Genomic DNA, 20,618 nt, shown 5'->3' with positions numbered 1-20,618 from the left:
ACTTATCAGATTATAGAGTCTACTCAATATAGAGAGAATTACAGGAAATTAAAAAGGGAATTTCAAACTTAAGGCCACAGTAGCAGAGTTGGAATAAGTCTCCCATTCAGCTGCATAACTTCTGCGTAACATTTATGGGCAGCCCGATTAACAGGCGCCTCCAGGGACAATATAAATTACCTGGGACAGGCTCCTATTTCCAGGGACTGTCCCAGGAAAAAAGGGACAGTTGGCAAGTATGCAAAAGTAGCAGTTTCATTTTAAAGCAGATGGTTTATAGTATACTGTATGTGTGCAATAGAATGAAAACATATTTCTTTCAGTAATAATTAAGGAAAAGAAACAGTGTTTTCTTTGTGACACATTTTTAGTTTAATTTTACTTTAAACTAAAGGCAAAACATTTTTTTAATTTTGTATAGAGTAGAGGGATTAGAACACCGGTCAGTCTCTGTTGCAGGCTGTTTCCCCCTAGGGGTGCCACTTCATCCATTTAACCCAGGATACATATTAATTAACCACTTAAGCCCCGGAGGATTTGGCTGCTAAAAGACCAGGGGGTTTTTTGCGATTTTTTACTGAGTGACTTTAACGGACAATTGCGCGGTCGTGCGACGCTGTACCTAAACAAATTTGACGTCCTTTTTTTCCCACAAACAGAGCTTTCTTTTGGTGGTATTTGATCACCTGTGCGATTTTTTGATCATGCGCTATAAACAAAAAAAGAGCGTCAATTTTGCAAAAATAACAATATTTTTCACATTTTTTTATATGAAATTCCCCCAAAAAAATGTAAAAATCAAAATGTTTTAACATTTTCGGCCAATTTGTTTTATGCTACATATGTTTGGTAAAAAAAAATCACAAAAAGCGTATTTTGATTAGTTTGCGCAAAAGTTATCGCGTTTACTAACAAAGGGAAAGATTTTTGTCATTTTTGGTGTTTTTTTTTTTAACGCGTAATGGCGGCGATCTGCGATTTTTTTTCGGTACTGCGACATTGCGGTGGACAAATCGGACCCTTGACTGACATTTTTGACACTTTTGGGGTTACCAGTGACATTACTGCAGTAATCAGTGCTATACATATGCACTGTTACTGCAAAAATGACACTGGCAGGGAAGGGGTTAACTGTATTGGAGAGGGAGGGGTTAAGTGTGTCCTAGGGGCGTGATTCTAACTGTATAGGAACATGGCTATTGGTGTAAAAACAAAGATCAACGGTCCTACATAGTAGAACCGTCTGATCTTAATTTTTACACCAGGGAGAATGACGGGCGGCTTGTTTACATAAGCCGCTCCGCCTTTCTCCATTCACCGGAGCGATCGTAGTGTGACCGGCGGACATCGGTCCGCCGGTCACACGCACTGACTTGTCAGTGAACGAGCCGCGGCGGGCGCGCGCCCGCCCGCAATTGGCTCTCAAGTCAGTGACAGACGAGTGACGTATCCATGCCTGGCCGGGGCTGACCGCCGCAGTATATAGTCGTGCGGCGGTCGGCAACCGGTTAAACAGGTTCTAAAGGATAATATAATGCACATAAGGCACTAAGTGAGTTTACTTATCACCTTAATCAGCCACAGAATCTGTTTAATTAATGTGTGTCCTGGGTCTAAAGGGATGAGGTGGCAACCCTAGTGTCCCCGTTAGGGAGATTCACCCTCTCTATTTGTCCTGTTTACCATTATCATTCAAAGTGAAAGTAAAAGAAAATACCAAATTTTGGGTTGTCCTCAAAAAAGTAATAGAGGGGAAATTTTCCAATGAGGACACTAGCTCTGGTGACATGGGGGTCCCCAAGGAATTCCTTTAATTTGCATGTATTTCCGCTCACTTCCTGTTTGGCTATAGGACAAGAAGTGAAGGGAAATCTCTGCAAAGGGACACAGATGGAGTAAAAAAAATCTGACAGGGGTTATAACCCTCTCTTTAAAAAAAGTTTTGCCTATAGTTCTACTTTAACCAAACAAGTGTAGCCTTGAAATTTCCCATTGTTGGATACTGGGTGATTTAAAAAAGCACTTTATGTAATTGTTAATATGACTTGTATGACTTGCATTTATTGTCCTGACATATAAAAAAAAAAAAGTACATTAGTATGATGTTTTATTACATTGCTAGTAGAAAAGGTGTGCATTTATAAATGTTGCTGCAAGATCATAATTTTTTTTCAGTGGCTTAAACGCTGGATTATAAAATTGTTTATTATCGACTAAGAGAAAACTGTGACATCAATATCAAGATATCAAATTTATTCCCTTTCACAATTATGTGATACACTACAGAAAAAATACATCATCTGCCTGTAAAATGTATGTAAAAAGCAAGGAATTGCAAAGGTTTTGCTTCAGGCCAGGGGTCAAACTCAATTTCATTGCGGGCTGCATCAGCATTATGGTTGCCCTCAAAGGACTGGTTATATCTGTAAGATTAGATGTCCAGAGCACCCCACGTCCCCTTCCCCCCTACATGAGATGTCAAAAGCCCCCCCCCCACCATCAGAAGTCAAGAGTCACCCACCCTTCCTTACATCACAATGCACACCCTTACCTTGTGCTGTTGCCAGGAAAAAGATGTGGGTGGATCTGGGAAGAAGTGCAGGGTCTGGAGGAAAACCAGAGGAGGGTTGGAGTCAGCTTCCAGAGTCTGCTGAATGCTGAGACCAGGGGAGGCAGAGGAAAGGTGGTGTTGCGGCTGCATAGAGAGGTGCAGGATCTGTAGGAGGAGTTCTGCCCTCCTCTCTGCTGCAGACTGATAAGAAGGGGGGAGGAGGTGTGGGCAAAGACGTCCCTTTCTGCAGCTGCACAGAGGTGTGCAGGATCTGGCAAAGGAGTACTGTCCTCTCTGCTGTCGACTCCTGAGACAAGGTGCAGGCAGAGACAAGGGGGGTGCCGCAACTGCAGGAGAGGTGTGAGGGCCACATGAAATGGCCTGGGGGGGCCGCCTTGTGTTTGACACCTGTGCTTTGGACAAAGCTTGGTAATGTTTTTTGGTTCCTTAGTTACTGTTAATGAAGTGTGCTTTACATTTACATGTTTATGAAATACTATAGGAAACCACTGTTTTCTGTGGTAGACAGACTGATTGTTTTACCTAAATGAGATTTTTTTTTTTTTTAACAAAAAACACTGCCATGAAAAAACAGGCATTTATTTCTCACCCAGCAACAACTGAATAGTTTTTTTTGTTTATCATACTAGCAATGAAGAAGTCCAATTTATGGGTTTGCATTTTAATTTCACTGAAAGATGCAGCAAAATGATTCTATAGTGACCACTATGCTCCCATACAGGTCTATGGAATAGCTAAATACAATTTGATACATATTAATTGATGAGCAGCAGGATGAAAATATGAGAGTGGTATGGCCCATCGGTAGTCTCTTTACAAAGAACGAGAGCTTGGTGCTATGAGCGTGCTGTTTTTGTTTGTTTGTTTGTTTTGTTTGTTAAATTTTTATTTAACCAAGTATACAAATTACTAAGTGGCAGATGGATGAAGTTATTAAACTTTTTGAAGAAGCTCCAGAGTTTACAGAAAGGGTAGACATAATAAACCGTGTGTACAATATCTGTGTAGTATAATAAAATGTGTAACTAAACCATATATCTCTGTATAATTACAGAGCTACAACCATCAACTGATGAAATATTTAAACAAGCTTGGATGCAGGAGAGTAAAAGAAAAGTAAAGAGAGATATGTAAGAAAAAAGGGAAGGAGGAGAAGGGAAGGGGAAAGGATAAGGATAAGGAGGAGGGAGGGAGTAAGTAAGGTCTCCAATATAGGAGCTTTAACAGAATCAGCATCTGAGAAATCATTAGGATACACATAGAATCCACACTCAAGGAGCATCCACAGACATAATATCCAAATAAGAGGAAGTATATTTAAAAATAAACCAACAGGCCCATATCTTATTGAAAATGGAGGTTGAGTTGTGGGATTCATGTGTAGGCTCTTCCATTAGGTAGATATAATTAATTGTTTAAAAAAAATGGTGTTATGGTAAGAATAGATGTCTGTTTCCAATAGGGGATGGGATAAGAGATTTGGCTACTTTTAAAAGATGAGGGGTGATGGAACATTCCTATCAGCCTGTAGGTAAAACTGCCCATGGTTTGTCTTGAATGACACTGCCTTGCACGATCGAAATATATTGCAAAACAGAGATCCGGTATGGGCCTATATGCAGGAAATCCCACCAGATGTGGGCATGTGTGGCAACAGAACCACTTCTCCAGCAGGAATTTAAAACTTTGGGGAACATTTTGTGAAGTTTAGCAGGTGTGTAGTACCAAAGGTCTAATAATTTGTAATTCACTTTCATCCATTTTCCGAATGGGGGAGACCTGGGACAACTGCAGAAAAATTAAGCATTTGGTCTTCAGGAGGGTATCTTGCCGCTCTTATTCCCAGGAGGTTAGATAACGAGGGTGAAAAGAGAAATCTAGATTTTAAAGAGCAAGGTAAATTTGGGAAATACCATTCCTCAGAGGGAAGAGAATGATAGAACATTTTTGATGAAGTTATGTTATTTTAGGGACCTTAGAGGCTTAGGTAGTGAATGTGTGAATTGGGATAGTTGTGTGTAACACCATTTATCCATAAATGAAGGTGTGGATGTATTTTTAAAGTGAAGTTCAGGTTTTAGAAAAAAAAAAATTTACTCTCCTAGGTGGATGCCGCACATTATCTGATGCTGCCTCCGCTTCCGCCGATTCTAAGACTGAGTACTGAACATCAAAGTCCACTGATCGCTCAATACTGAGCAGAAAGCTGGTGACTGTCAGCTGGAAATGGATCACAAGAGTGCAGAGCGAACTGCACTCCTGTGACCTAAATAATAGCTTTGGCCATACTTCTACTTTAAATATTTCCAAGTGTAATATTGCAGATCGTCCCAGCACATGATGCAGTAGTAGTGGTTGATATGGAAGCCAGGTATGAAAATGAGCATCCGAGGAACCTGATAAAAAGTAGAAATGGCCCAATAAAGGCATCAACGGGAGTTAAAGGATCAGCCATGTCTTGTGTGAATAAAATCCTATACTGCCAGAGAAGATATTGTTAAGTTTGAGGTTCCTGCATTGTATAGGTATCCATGGCATCACAATCAGAGAAGGACCCACTGGACCCACAGTTTACGTTGCGGGGTGTGTCCTAGTCTGAGACTCTATTAAAAATCACAGATTGGTAATATTTTTTTTAAATCTAGCAACACCAAACCACCACACTTTTTGTGTCCTGATTAAGACAGACTGGGAGATTCTTGGATTAGTTCTGTTCCACACATACAGTGTTTAGTGATTACAGATTGTAGCAGGGAGAAAAAGCCTGGAAGAACCCCATAGCGTATCATTTGAAAGTACAGCAATACAAAGGGCAAATTATTCATTTTAATGACACTGATTCTTCCTAACCATGGTTGAAATAACAAGGTACACCTTTGTAAGTCATGTTTAATGTTAGTCACATTCAACAGAGGCATGTAATTGACTTTAAAAAGGTTAGATAGCTTGGGAGTAAGAAGGATTCTTAAGTATTTCAAAGATTTATTTGTCAAGTAAAAGAGAAGGATGGTTTGAGTTGTCAGAAATATTAAGGATCTCAGATTTATTTAGATTCAATTTTAGATTTGAAAGTTCCCTGAAGGAGATGAAGGCCAAAATCAAATTAGGGAGAGGGATTAAGGGATGTTGAATATAAAATATCATCTGCATATGCTGCCATGTATGTTCGGGTTATGGTGGATGGTGAAAAGGAATGTTTCAAGTGAGAGGAAAAAAAATTGTGGAAAGGAGGCAGTCTTGTCGGGTTCCATTGTGTAAGTTAAAGGGATCATTTAGAGATCAATAATGTGCATTTGGGCAGAAGAGGACTAGTATAGGGCAGATATATTACACAAAGCATTTGAGGGCCTAATCCTAAGAACGCTAATGTCATCATGAAATATTCCCAGTCCGCCCTATCAAACGCTTTCTCTGCATCAGTACATAGTAAGGTGGGCTGAGAACGATGAGGAACACAGGCTATGAGGGAGAGAGTGTGAAGAGAGTCTCGAGCCTCCCTGCCTGGTATGAAACCAGTTTGTTCAAGCAATACCCATTTAGGGAAAAAGGGGAGCAATTTATTGGCCAACACTTCAGTGCATAATGAAATAATGAAATGAAGAAATGAAATCAGCCTGTAACTGCTACAAGTAGTGGGATCTTTCCCAGTTTTGGGAAGGATGGTAATGAGGGAATGAAGGGTTTTAGGTCTGAAGTCCTCACCATTAGAAATAGTTTGCAAATGCTTTGAGATGTGGTATTAGAGTGTCCTGACATGTACAGTATTAGGTGACAGTAAAAACCATCAGGGCCTGGGACTTTACCTTTGGCCATAAACTGTAGCATGGATTTAAGTTTGGCTTTGGTGATATCAGATTCTAGGTGTAGTGATTCTTCAGGCAGTGAAGAAAGATGGGCTTGGGATTATTCGTCAAGTATACTGTAGACTTGTGGTATTCTGCAGAATAGATATTAGAATTATTCTTTTTTTAACATTATATAGTTGTTGGTAAAAGCTTTTGAAAATATGAACTATATCGTTTGTTGTGTGGACAATGGTGTATACACAAAACTATTTGCTTTGAGTATATGGGTATTACTGTTGTTCACATTTCCATCCACAAGAGAATGCCTATGCCATATGGTAATTTGCTGCAGATATTGATTGAACAAATAGTTCAGGGAACTGAAGTAACATAAGCCAGAGCTATTTTCCTGCTTCCAATACACTCCCAAAGGCAAAGTAGGTTTCAGACCAATGTATTGGGGTATAATACAAAAAGCTACAAAAAAGGAAATACAAAAAGAGGGGGGTCCAAATCTTTAGCTTTGGCAGGTATTGCCTTTAATTGCTCCCCCAAAATAACACATCTTTGAAAAAATACTACCCACTAGCCTATGCTTTAAATCATTTATTTCTACAAAGTTTGTTACTCCAGTCCAATGCCGATATGCTGTGCTTTTTAGGAAAGTTAGAGTTACCTTTTAGATAAGCTACAATACCCATTATTTTACAGCAGGTGCAGTATGTAGGTGACAGTATCTACCTACCTACAGTATATGTTTATATTGCAATTCATTTTCTGCATTTAGTAATAAATGTATTTCCCATTCTTTTGTTCATACACCATTCCAAAACTGCCTCAGACAAGGTCCTTCGTAACAGAGTGTACATTATCTTTTTTAATGAAGCAGTTTTTCACATGGAAGTTCTTCCATTTCCCATCAATTTCTACTTAGCATAGCTCTGTTCTCAACTCCTCTCCTGGATTGTGAAATTGTGTAATCTACAGCTTTTTAACAGAGGCATTTCTCCTAATTTTGAACACATGTAATTCCCCTTCAGAAGGCCTCTTCTGTGTAGCTGTATGATAAATCCTGACTAGTTGCTCAGCTATCTGAAGTCCTCCCAGACTAATTTCCGGGCTGGAGACAGAAGGCTGAGCAGCAACTAATGACTAGCCAGATTACAGAAGCTTGCACTCATACTTCTATGTAATGTGAAAACAGGCTATGATTTTCAACTATTAATGCTTTTAATGGCCCACATAATCACCGTTTGTGAAGAATGTCAAAGAACTTGCAAAGGTCAAAATCGAATTTTACTAAAAACCACAGCTAAGAAAATCAACTTATCTTAATTTCGAATAAATAGTTCCTCCAGGATATGAAACATAATAAATCCCCCATTTATTATGTCCTAGTTGTATACAGTATGTTTACTTTTGTTATTTATTGTATGTTGAAATGTAGAGCCATTATGGCAATGGTATATTTTATTTCAGAACCTTATGTCAAATTGTTATAGTTGTCATTGATTGCTTTTACATAGTGCACATATGTGTTTTTCATCTAATTTCTAATGATAAGTATTAGTGATTGGTCAGGCCATCAATTTTGTGTTTAGGATTTGAATAAGCCCCTATAATTACTGAGACCTCTTCATCCAAAAAATAGTATTTCTGCAACACACTAGCTGCTTTCAGAGCAATCTGAAAGAGGGGTGTGCAATATCATATATCCTTCCTAAATATGAAACTTCTTTTTCTTTACTGGGAGTTTGTGCCACTGTGTGAATATTCATTCTGTTTCCTTTGATTGCTTAGTGCATAAAGCAAAGCCCATATCTGAGTGATCATCCCTGACTAGCTTCTTTGTGCACTGCAACCCTAACCGGTCCCCAGCAAAAACATTTTTACCTTTATTGTAAGCAACCATGCCTCCCAAGGACTACACCTTAAAAAACTCTAAAAATGTGAAAAATACAAAACATGTTGATGGTAGTCCACACTGTAAAACATAACACTGCATCCGATTGGGGTTTCCTTTAGTACAGTATATGATACCAGTAAATACCTACTTTCCCTAAAAATTCAATATGGTGTAAAGATTTGCACACAAGGACAAAATAGATGAAGGCCTCTTGATCTCTTTAGTAAAAGATAGCCTTGACTGATGGGGCAGGGCCAGGAGCTTGGATTAAGCAGAAGGTAATATGGAAAAAGAAGATTGAGCGGAGTCATGGGTATGGGGTTGAGCCTGAGCTCAATAAAAATCCCCCCCCCAGGGAATTCTGGGCCTTTTTGAAGAAACGTGGCTAATAGAGCTGCCCATCCTCTCGCCCCCCTTTACTCAGATGGTCTGTCACAGCTTTAGCAGCAGTTTTTGACCTTGCCAGCAGTTAAAGTTCCTGTAATGAGCTATGCCCTTGATTGTAAATTGGAGGTAGGCTGTCTGTCCAGCACTTATGGTAAGGACAGAACCCCCCCCCCCTTTGGAATTTAATTAGTTAATGACAAAGAGTGCTCACAGTACAACTGGCACTGGTCTAAAGTTTTACTTATTTTGGTGTTGGAAATTAAATAAAGATGTGGTCTTGCCCTTTCCAACCTAATGGTTGTAAGTGTGTTTTTTTTTTAATATGGGAAGGGGGGTTGGTAATATGTTAATATTTTTTGCTGGGCCAATGCGCTTCAGTAGTCAAGAGGCCGAACCCGCAAACTTATCCTCATGCTTTACAGACTTTCTAAAATGTCCTTAGATGCTCTTGTGACCTAGTTTATGGCTCACTACTCTATGTTAGTAGTTATTCAAGTACACTTGCTGCATAACAGTAGAGCAGCCAAAGACCAGAAGGCTATGTAAACTGAGAGTTTTCTGAGGGAATGTATTGCATGTTGAAAAAAAAAAAAAAGAACAAAATGGTAAAGAGGTATGCAAGAAACACAAACCAAAGATAAATAAATAAAGTATATGGTTGGAATCACAGAAGTTGTCAGGCGTAGTTGCCAAAGAGGGTGTTAGGTGGCAGCGTAATATAGGTTAACTAGAGGGTGGCCTGCAGCTGGCAGGGCAGGTGCTTTCCAAAGATTTCCTAGTCCTGCTCTGCATTCTGGTCTTGTATGCACAGACCCACCCCACTGGAAACTCAGTACTCCAGGTTACAGATGGTGCATGGTGCTCTACAGTGATTGGGACATGCAAGAGCTGCATGCTCTTCTTCTCACTGGTGGCACACCTATTGGGCACAACATTGGAAGGCCCAGTGCCTGGTGACAGCTCACATGCCCAGTCACTGCTGTCCCATCAGGCGTGGTTCTTCTAAGGTCAGGAGGGGGGGAGAAAGAACTTCAATTTATATTCCCTGGGCATGTCCGGAAGACTAGGGGATGATGGGAGCCCAGAGGAATGTGGGAGCCTATGGGATTGTAGGGAATGGAGTTAAAGAAGCCTCCACTCATCACTGTGGAAGGCAAGTAAAGGAGCACAATACACCACAACCCACTTGAACTTGCAGTCTCAAGCAAGTTCACATACCATGCAAAGTCTCCTTGTGCAAACCATGAGTTTCTCAATGTTAGACCTCTGGGACCACCTCAGGGACTACTACATTTTAAACCCATCTTCAAGAAAACAAGATCACACTTTTTCATGTTTAGACATGCATGTAGACAGTGGGATAGAGGGCCTCACAGTGGGAACAAGGACCTGAGCTGGGTGACCATCAGGCTGTGTGGTATCATCAGAGTCTGTAGCTTCTCCTGAGGATCTTGGAGATAATGGTGGAAGAGTAGATGATAGCAACCATCAAACCTCCAATGTTTAGGACACCTGTCACTCATGAACTTGGGCGAGTTCTCACTAGCATCCCTCTTGAATCTGTCTATGATTTTTAATGGAATTTATGAGCCTGCGGTGTAGGAATCTTGGTGTGACACAAGTACCTTCCTTCAGGATTTCATAGACTGGCACACCTGGAATTGGTTGCTTCCTATGGTTTTTGTAACTTGACTTGCTAATGTGCAACTTTGTCTCCATGTCATGGGTCAGAGTTTGATGTCCCCCAAGACTGACCTTTTATAAACTGTCAAACTTCCAACAGGGGTCACTTCCATTCCCAAATCCAGGACACTAGAGTGTGCTCCAGTTCTTCGGTGGGAATGGTTTCCCAAAGGACGGTTGGTCTCCTGAGAGCACAGACAGACAAACATGATAGGGCAAGTGACCTACCCTAGAGTGCACTGTGTACTGCATGGTTGTACATCTAGACCACTTCAGCCAAGTAGTGGGTACATTTATTTTATTTCTCATTGGCTAGGCCTCTCAACAGTTGTATCAGAGTACAGTCCTACTCCCATCACCATGTTTTGATGTGGCTGATCCTGCTCATGGGCACCAATTGCTGTGTAATGATAAATGAGCAGTTTCCTGAAGGAATGCATTATAAATTGACAAAAAAATGCAAAAAAGTATGCAGGGAAACACCAAACAAAGATAAATATAAAATGCTACTGTTGGAATAATAGATGCTGCCAGGAGTAACTACTAAAGATGGTGCTAGGTGGCAGCACAATAAAGAGTCTTAAACAGTTAAATTCAATGTAAACACAGTTACAGTTTGCTTGTAGTAATTGCCTCTCATAACGGGGTGGTCTGCAGCTGGCAATACAGGTGGCCATCCAAAAGGTTTCCTGGCCCTGCTCTGGAGTGGAGAGTCAACAGGCATTTCTGGTCAGATGGCTGTGTGCACTGGTCCAACCCACTGGGAACTTCAGCTACAGCTGATGCAATGTGCTCTTCAGTGACAGGGGCCTGTTAGGTAACTGTGTGATTTTCTTCTCACTGGTGGAAATCACAACTCAACATTGGATACCACAGCACATGGTCACAGCTCACGGGAGGACTGAAAGAACTGACGTGCCCAGATGTCCAGGGGATGATGGGAACCCAAGAGATTGTGGGCGAATTTGGGGATTGTAGGGAAAGGAATTAAAGCAGCCTGAGGACGTGGAGCAAAGGAGCAACCCACAATACACTTACTATATGAATAGTGTTAACAAAGGGGTTTATTTACTAAAGCTAGAGAGGACAACTTAAATCACAATTCTGCAGAGAAACAAATCAGCTTCTAACCTTAGCTTGTTTAATTAAGCTTTAGCAATAAAACCTGGAAGCTGATCGGTTTCTCTGCAGAATTATGACTTATTTTACCCTCTCTAGGTTTACACAGTGTTATTAGTACAGTGACAGTGCATATTTTTAGTACTGATCAATGTATTAGTGTCACTGGTCCCCAAAAAAGTGTCAGTTATTGTCCAAATGTCCGCCGCAATATTGCAGTACTGCTATAATTTGCTGGTCGCCGCCATTACTAGTAAAAAAATAAATAAAAATATCCCATAGTTTGTAGACAGTAAAACTTTTGGGCATAACCATATACGCTTATTCTGTATATTTTTTTTTACCAAAAATTTGTGGTAGAATACATATTAGCCTAAATTTAGGAAGAAATTCGATTTTTTTTTTAATTGTTTTAGAAAGTCAAAAATATTGTTTTTTTTTTTTTCTAATTGTTCTTTTTTGTTTATAGTGCAAAAAAAAAAAAAACACAGGTGATCAAATACCACCAAAAGAAAGCTCTATTTGTGGGAAAAAGGACATCAATTTTATTAGGGTACAGTGTTGCACGACCGCGCAATTGTCAGTTAAATGTAATGCAGTGCCGTATTGCAAAAATTGCCTGATCATGAAGGGGGGTGAATTTTCCGAAGCTGAAGTGGTTAATAGTTGAGTGTATGTGATTTCCTGTGGTAACATTGTGAAGCTTTTAAAATATGTAGCTTTAACATTTCTTCTAATTTAATAAAGATTTTTTGGCATTTGGATTTAATGGGGCAGGCTCATGAAGCAGTGGGCCTAAGGTTAAGAATTGACTTTAGACCCACTTTAAAGTGCCAGTAAAAAAATATCCACCCAAGTTGTAAAAACACAACTCATGTTTATCGTGTTAAAGAGAACTGAAAATAATACGTATAACATTATTGTGAGGAGAAAGACTTTCCAATGCAAAACTGACTTTCTATCTAGTAACAAAGTGAACGATACATGTGGCAAACCTCATTATTCCCTAAATGAGAAACATTATACCAAGCTTTGTGGTGCCAGCTGGGCAAAGAGTATGCCAACTCACCAAAGATATAAGTGTACCCTTTCCCAGAAACTTCACAACAGACATGGGATTTCACAATGATGAGACTTATATTCCAAATATTGCCTTGAGGCTTCCAAGAAACTCACACACAATGCCTTTTTGGCATACCCTTTAACCAGTGCTCGATTTAGACCTTGGGAGGCCAGAGGCACCTCAATTTCGGGGGCCCCTCAACATAGAAAATAAATCATGTAACAAACAAAAAAGGAAACTTAAATGAATGATAAACCACATTTGTTCTTAAAAATATATATATAAGTTAGGTTCTGAAAAAGACACTCTGATTTTTTCCCCCTCACTTTTATTGACTGTATAAGAATACACATTACAGGTAATTGGAACTAGAAAGTCATAGATCACAGCTATGCATCACACTACTATATTTACAAAAAGGTTTTCTTCCTGCACTCAGCATCTGCAAAATCTTTAACTAATTCTGTTTAGATGGAGTGAGACATGACTGGAACCTTTGTCAAAAATGGGACAATTTCCTCAACTAACACACTACTAAAATCTCATGGAAAAATAGGTTTTGATTTTTTTAAAAAGGGAGTCTGGAGCTCTTTCTGGAGGGGGCCTCTTTGGCAGAGGGGCCCAGAGCAATTGACCCTTTTGCCCCCTTATAAATCCTGCACTTCCTTTAACCTATTATACATTAGCTGCTTGGTGCCAAATAGCTACTGTATCTCCGAAACAGTGCAGTATGGCACACTCCTTGTAAAATTACATTTTCAAAGTCTTTATCATTCCATGAGAGTTTCAACTACCACTGGCACTGTGGTACTTATCTGTTAGCAGGTCCCCTGTTCTAATGTTTGGATAGAAAGTCTGGAAACATCAGGAGATAAATGTCAGCCTGCAGCTTAGCTGGTCTGGTACGCTACATCTTAACAGACCTATCCCAGCTTAACCGTTCCTTTTTGTGACATCTGGGGGATACCTTAACTCAGATGGTCAGTCTGGAGGGCATTAATGGAAGTTGAAAAGTATCAGTCACTTAAAGCGATATTAAAGTCTTGTTTTTTTTTTTAAATAACAAACATGTTATACTTACCTGCTCTGTGCAGTGGTTTTGTACAGAACAGCCCAGATCCTCCTTTTCTCAGGTCCCAGGCTGGGGCTCCTGGCACCTCCCTCCTGCCGGGTGGCACCCAAGCAGGCGTGCTTCAGGCCCAAGGCTTTGTGTGTCCTATCCTTGTGCTTGCCCCCCCCCCATCTCCTGATTGGCTTATTGGCTGTGATTGACAGTTGTGGAAGCCAATGGCTCCTTCTATTGTCCAAAGCCAATCAGGAGTGCGAGTCCCCGGAGAGGCAATGCTCTCGTGGCTCTGGTAAGTAATAGGGGCTGCTGCACACAGAAGGGTTTTTACCTTCATGCATTCTATGCATTCAATACACTTTGGAAAACAGGAGGTCTTTCCTCCTAAATATTTCTGGGTAATAACCCCTGCCATGTCAGCTGACCATCTGACTCAACTTCCATTATCTGTGCAATAATTTATCTCCTGCATACAAGGTCTTTTAATAATGAGTCTTGACACAAAGAACACATGATTGTTCTTGCTTGCAGCTTTACTGAACTTATAAAAAAATTACATAATTATTCAGATAATAGGGACAAACTTGAATGTAGAACAACAGAGTTACATTGAGGTTCCAATAACAAAGACTCTTGTTGGTAAGACTTAGTTCACAGCTTCAGAGATCAGGTCTTCTCTCTTCGACTGCCGCTTCAGGACTTTTCTTCTACCCAATATCCAGTGTCCTTTTTTTAAATTGAAAGAACATTTCCTCCATTCACAAACCAGGTCTCCAGTTACATGTTGTAAAGGGGTCAAAATGCTCTAAACCGCACTTATACACCTCCAAAAGGACCTCCAAGGCCAGTCCAGGCTCTGCTGCCCAGCTCTTGCATCATTCTTCTCACTCGCATATGTGCTTCCCTTTACCCCAGCAGCATATCTAAATCCCCTCCTTTTTCAAATTCTTTAAATTGTCTCTGTGTCAAGGTGACATTGCCGAATAAAGGCTAGGGCTATTTTCTGCACCGGACAAAGGCTGCTCTTATCACCAAATGTAAGAAGGGAGATAACTGTAGGCAACGTGTAACATGCAACTTTATACATAAAGCCCATATATGAAGCTCTATTGTGCTACCAGTGTCCAGAAATCTTCTCTAAATTACTCCATTAAGAGTACACCAGGTCATATCCTTCACTCAACAAAGTCTGTGCTTGTCACCTCACTTTATACAGAATTGGGGAGTTGCTAATTACAGACAATGTGTAACGTATTTGTATGACATCTATATGCTTCAGCACTGCTTTAATAACTATAATTAGGATGGTAAGCAAAGTTTTTTTTATTATTTTAATGCTGTTGTGATTATCAGTTGTGCGGAACAGAGGAAACCACAGAAGAGCTCTTTGTCTTTTGTTTATGAGCCCCCAAAATGGAAGCAATTTTGATGCAGCTGCTTGAAAAGGAGCAAATTTGTAGCAATCCCCACGGTGTAGTGTTTGCGGTTTCACTTGGCAGCGGAACAATAATCAGTAGTAAATGTTGTGTTTTCTTGATCATGATGCAATAACTTGGTTATGTGTTCTCAGTAAACATTAAAGAACATGAACGCCAGGAGGAATTCAAGAGAAGCATCTTCTATGAAAGCAAACAAATGGGAGGCAGGAAATTCCCTCCTGCGTGGGTCTTATTCAGGCATATTTATTACAGGGATTGGCGTGAGTCCTAGTGTGAAAAAAGTAAAGTTCTCCCATATTGTTTCCCTACTTCCTTTTACTGTGCATGAGGGGCAAAGTAAGCCAGATTACTGGATTTCATAACTGCTGCCGCTGCAGCATTAGAGAAGAATTTCATCAAGAAATTTTATTTCTTACTGCTTTACTCATAATACTGTATATACCTTTTAACATTTTTGAAAAATGACCACCTTTTTTTGTGTTCTTTTTCTTGTGAAGCTATTTCATTTGTATTTCAATGACTGGTGTACTAATATAGTCCCATCACTCCTTTTCTGCTTGTGTCTTTAATCCTCTCCTCTCCCAGCCCTCACAGGCCCATCATTTAAATTGGGATTCAAGTGAATCTTTGACCAGGCTATGAACATTCACATATTCACATATTATTATTAACAATCAGTAAATTACTTTTAAGGACCTGTTCACACCATTTGCATTAGGCATTGGACCATTTCAATTGAGCATTGCAACCAGTACTATTTTTCAGCGGGTTGTGACATAAACCATCACGTTGCAACCTTGGTGTGGTGAACAGAACCTAATGAACTTAGGTTCATTAGGTAAGGAAACAGTACAATGCATCAAAATGTATTCCCAGTGTTCACCAAAGGCCATACAAACAACATCACTTTCAATGTGAATGAGCCCTAAAACAAGCCATTACTGACCTCAATAGTTGCAGGCAATATGGAGCATTTCATTCTCAAAGTTCAGAGCAGAAGCACTGAAGCTCTTATCAGCTGAGTGCATCCTGCTCACTCCTGTTAAAGCACCTGCTCTCTGTTAACACTGGAGAATAATAGACAGCTGGGTCATTTGTAGGAGGCACAGCAGGGTGCGCCGAGCTGCTGAGAGATTGAGGCAAATTACTTCATTACCTCTGCTGTAAACATTGTGGATAAATTGCTTTTAAAGGCCTGCAGCTACAGAAGTCTGTGATTGTTTTTCAAAGTTCATTTACTGTTTTTTTTTACTAAAAAAAATATGGCAATACTTAAAGTAGTCGTACACCTCTCATATGAAAGATGAACAAAGCACATCCTTTTATAGCATGTACTTGCCTCTATCCAAAGCACTGAGTGTAATTTCTCTCTGTTTTCTCCTTCCTCTGCTTATCTTCGTCAGTCACTTCTGACAGGTTTTACCAACTCTATAAGATAGAGGGTGAGAAAGCTCCAGCACACAGCCTGTGATTGATAACCTCAGCTGTGCATGTCTCCCTTGTGCTGTGTGGAGAGGGGTGTGTCCCATTCCTCCAATTAACGTTCAGATTTCACTGAACTCTGTGCTTTAACTCTGCAGTGTTTGTGACAGCAGATCCACACCACCTCATTATCTGAAGCTCTGATAGGCTGTGTAAATTTTGGGCTTTGAACTGATGTAGAGAAGAGAGGGCTGCAGATAAGCAGGTGCAATGTATGAGGATGATTTGTTTCACCTCTGTGCATGACTTGAGGCTAATAGTGTGCATCCTTTTAACTGCAGGCAGGTGCTACTGCTAAAATTCTTCCCTGCAGTGTTTCCTTCTCAGTTGCTGGATATTGCTTTGAGTGGCTGTCTACTGGCGCTGTTAACAACAGCAGCTGCTACTGAGAAAAATTGCACTGCCCAACCACCCCCTCTGCCCTCTCATTCACCGAACCCCTACTTTTATTTGCTGCACTGCATTGTGCTATGAGAATGAAGGAGGAGTAATTGAATGGTAGGTTTTCCTCTGCCCATTAACAGAACACAATGTATTGTGGTGTAATACTAAAACTATATTATTAAAACTAGTCATATAAACAGTGGGTAGCAGAAGAGGGAGGAAGAGCTTTTCTTCAACAGTGTTACCCTTCTAGCACTGGAAGAAAGCTGCTTAGGGCAGTATCTGGTGAATGTGTGGGAGATACTAAAGACATCATTTTTAGCAAAAGCAGCTGCCTGTAGGTTTAGACAGAATAGTGAAGGGTTAGTATGCCTATCAGGTTTAACAGTTATGTAGAGCTCTGCAAGAAAGATTTGCCCTTATGTCTTGTCTAGCTGACAGTGCTTTACTAGGCAGGAAAGTCCCCAACAGTAACACACAGAAATAAAAATGTCTGTGTGTTGCTGAAGCTGGGGCTCTGACAGAGCTCTGTATAGCAGTATATACTAGACAGGGGCTTCTAATTATGCCACTCTATCCAAAACTAGAAAAATGTACACTTTTGGCATTGAAAAACACTTTAAGGGCTTGTTTACACTTGCTTTAAACACGCTTTTTTAAAGCTCTCTGAACCCATATCATTTTAGTGGTGCTTCAAAAGTAAGCGTCTTCAAAGCCTCCATAGAAGTCTATGACAAAGCTCACTTGAAGCACCTGAAGCTGTTGAGAGGCTTTAAATCAGCTTTAGCTTTACTGTGTTTTGAAGGTATTGCAGGTATGAGATATCAACACACACACACAGGGCATCTGCCAAGCTTCGTTAAAGCTTCAAAAAAAGCATCACCAAAGCATCATCGAAGCATCACTGAAGCATCAAAAACACATCAAATAATCATGTTGAAGCAATAGGGGCTTCATTGTGTATTGTAAGCTTTCAGCAACACGACTGAACATTTGATTCTACTCACTTCGCTGCTACATTTTTTGACACTGAATACAAACAGATTTTAAAAAATCCAAGTTAAACAAAACTACAGGCTTCTCTAATACCCTTCCTACAACGTGGCGCCGCCCGCACTAAGAATTGTTGCAAATCTCTCCTCTCTGTTGTTCTGAGTCACTAAAAGTGTAAAAATCAATCACTTTATTATGCATTAGTAAGCATTGGTTGTAAAGATATAAAAGGCTTAGATACCAGCGCTATGGAGTTTCAGTACCTTAATTGAACCAGGATAGTGGTTATTGTGGTGTAAGCTGCCCCGAACCTACCTCTGAGGTAGTGTGTTGGAAAAAAGTGCAAGAAAATGTTGGGACCGGCGCTACCACTTTAAATCAAAAATGTGTATTTGTGCAGTTTCAAAACCTGCATGAATCATACATATTTGTGAAAGTGCATTGGTGCATACAGTGCGTTTAAAATTGCAAAGTGCTGCGTGCTAGTAAAACTTCAATAAATTATCATGGGCTGTGCTCAGTGTACCATATATCACATATACATAAGCATATATAAAGTGCTGAGTGCTGCTGATACCATTAACCATGTGAGTGATTATGTGCTTGTGACAATATATGGCGCCAGTGGATCTCCACCTGTTGCGCCGCTGCTTACCGCACTTGTAAGGTAGATCGCTCAGCCCTCCTCAGTCACTAGAATAAAAGATAAGCCTCCATTGCTTAGTATATGTTGATAAAGTTAAGGTAGCATAGCATCCACTCACATTTAGGGAGTTCACGATCAGCTTAAGGTGTTCGCCAAGCCGCTTCCGCGTTCCACCGGCTCAAACCACCGTTCCTGGAAGTGACGTACTGACGTACCAAAACCACGCCCTACGCGTTTCGTCATTCGACGTCATCTGGAGCGTGATTGGTTGTAAAGCTCCTGCTCAACATGTTTCATCTAATATTGTATCACAGGCATTATTAATATATTTTATAACAATTATCTTATAACAGAATCCTGACTCCTTTAAAAAGGAGAAGGCTCCATATATTCACAATCTATAAAGTTTTTCTTTTGATGTCTCTGTTCTTTATCATCTACATTGTTTATTACATTTGTCAGTAGAGTTGAAATTCTTAGTTTCTAGCTTTCAAAACGTAAGTTATACGTTACTTTATTTATTATATTTTAAAAACGAGCAAGAAAATTTTTTAGGGGAATAGTAAGGGAGAACATTTAGCCTAGGTTCACACATATGCGCATTGCAATCGCACTGTGTTTGCAATCCGCTGCAAGTAAAAAATACAAAGTTAACAACACTCCAAAAGGATAGCAAACGCAGCCAATCACACTGGATCTCATTGTACAAAATTACCATGTGATGTGGTTGTAGTGCGGGTCCAAAAAAGGTGCCTTCACTTTTTTGATGCCATGCAGTGCAATTTTTAAAATGAATTGGCTCAAATCGCACTGCACTGAATCGCATGTGAATTGATTTACATGCAGATTACAGGGTGAACCGGGGCTTAACCTTTGTTGCTGATACAATAGAACCAAAGGACCCAGCCAGTGAAAACAGTAGGAACTTTTTACCAGTGAGGAGGACCCTGCAGACATCAAATCTGTTCTGGAACATACGTAAGTATTGAGCCTCGTGTCTGCAGAATCATTTAGGATGCAGCCTTGAAAATTACTGAAATGAGTAGCAGAAAAAGATAAGGACGAGAATTTTTGGGCAAAAGCTTTGCCAGAGAGCACCCAACAAGACATTACATCCTAGCTAGAGTCCTGGGAACAGTGATAGGGTGTCCCTAATTTACTATATATTTCAAAGTACAATGATATTCAGTTTGTGTTGTCTTTGCTTTCTCTTTCTGTTATATTTAAATTAAACCTCTTGATGCTTTTAGTTCCAATATTAATTAAGATCTAGACATCACAGAATAGTTTTAATATAGTCTGTCTGCTTAGAGCTGGCATAAACACATAAATGAAATGGATGTTCACGTTTTAGAATATTTATGGTTGGAAAGTTCTCCATCTGCAAAGAATATTATATTTACTTTTGGAATGGAATACAGTGTGGTGGAAACTGATTTTATTCACCAGTCTACAGCTACTTTCTTTAAGATCTTGTTAATAAGAAGAAAATCTGCAGTCAAGTGACTAGTAGTAGTCAAAGAAGTAGTAGTAGCAGTAGACAGACAAACTGCAAATCAAGTCTATATAGTAGGACCTGAACATCATACCATCAGATAATCACTCCACTTAAGGAAAACTGAGTTTGCCACCAATAACTTGGATTTAATTTGCTAGATAATGTTATGCAGTGCAATGCTTTATAGCTGACACAGTAAATGTTCAATAGAATTCCATAAAGGGAACCTGTCAAAATGTTTAAACTTTTTCATACAGAACTGCTGTCTAAGAGCTGGCATAAAGAATTGTCAGCTATTACCTTTATCAGCCAGAAAGCATATCTCTCTGCGTCCTTCTTACCTTCAACTCCAGCCATAGAGACCCAACAAAAAGTAAGAATAAATCTCTCCAAAATGAAAGCCTCTTTAAGACAGTTGTCACTGAAACAGATAAGTAGGAAAGGGTAACTTCCACTTTAACTGTAAACTCACCCTATAGACGGGGAATGAGGCAATTATCTTTCTTACGGGATGGGAGAAGCTTAAAGTTAGAGGGAGGCACACAGGAGGGTTCAGACCCCCTAATGGGACATTAGTGGTACAACTAGGTAAGTT

At 40.0% G+C, this 20,618-nt stretch overlaps 1 protein-coding gene across 1 annotated transcript in view; it reads left to right on the top strand.

The window, feature by feature from the left end:
• FBN2 (fibrillin 2) overlaps positions 1-20,618 on the top strand; it is a 303,194-nt gene that overhangs the window by 59,976 nt on the left and 222,600 nt on the right. The gene's annotated exons all lie outside the window — the stretch shown is intronic.

The sequence above is a fragment of the Pelophylax lessonae genome (genome assembly GCF_965119305.1).
Source record: "Pelophylax lessonae genome assembly, chromosome: 1".
NCBI lineage: Eukaryota > Metazoa > Chordata > Amphibia > Anura > Ranidae > Pelophylax > Pelophylax lessonae.
The sequence above is the reverse complement of the archived record's forward strand: the minus strand, read 5'-3'. Positions and strand labels throughout refer to the sequence as shown.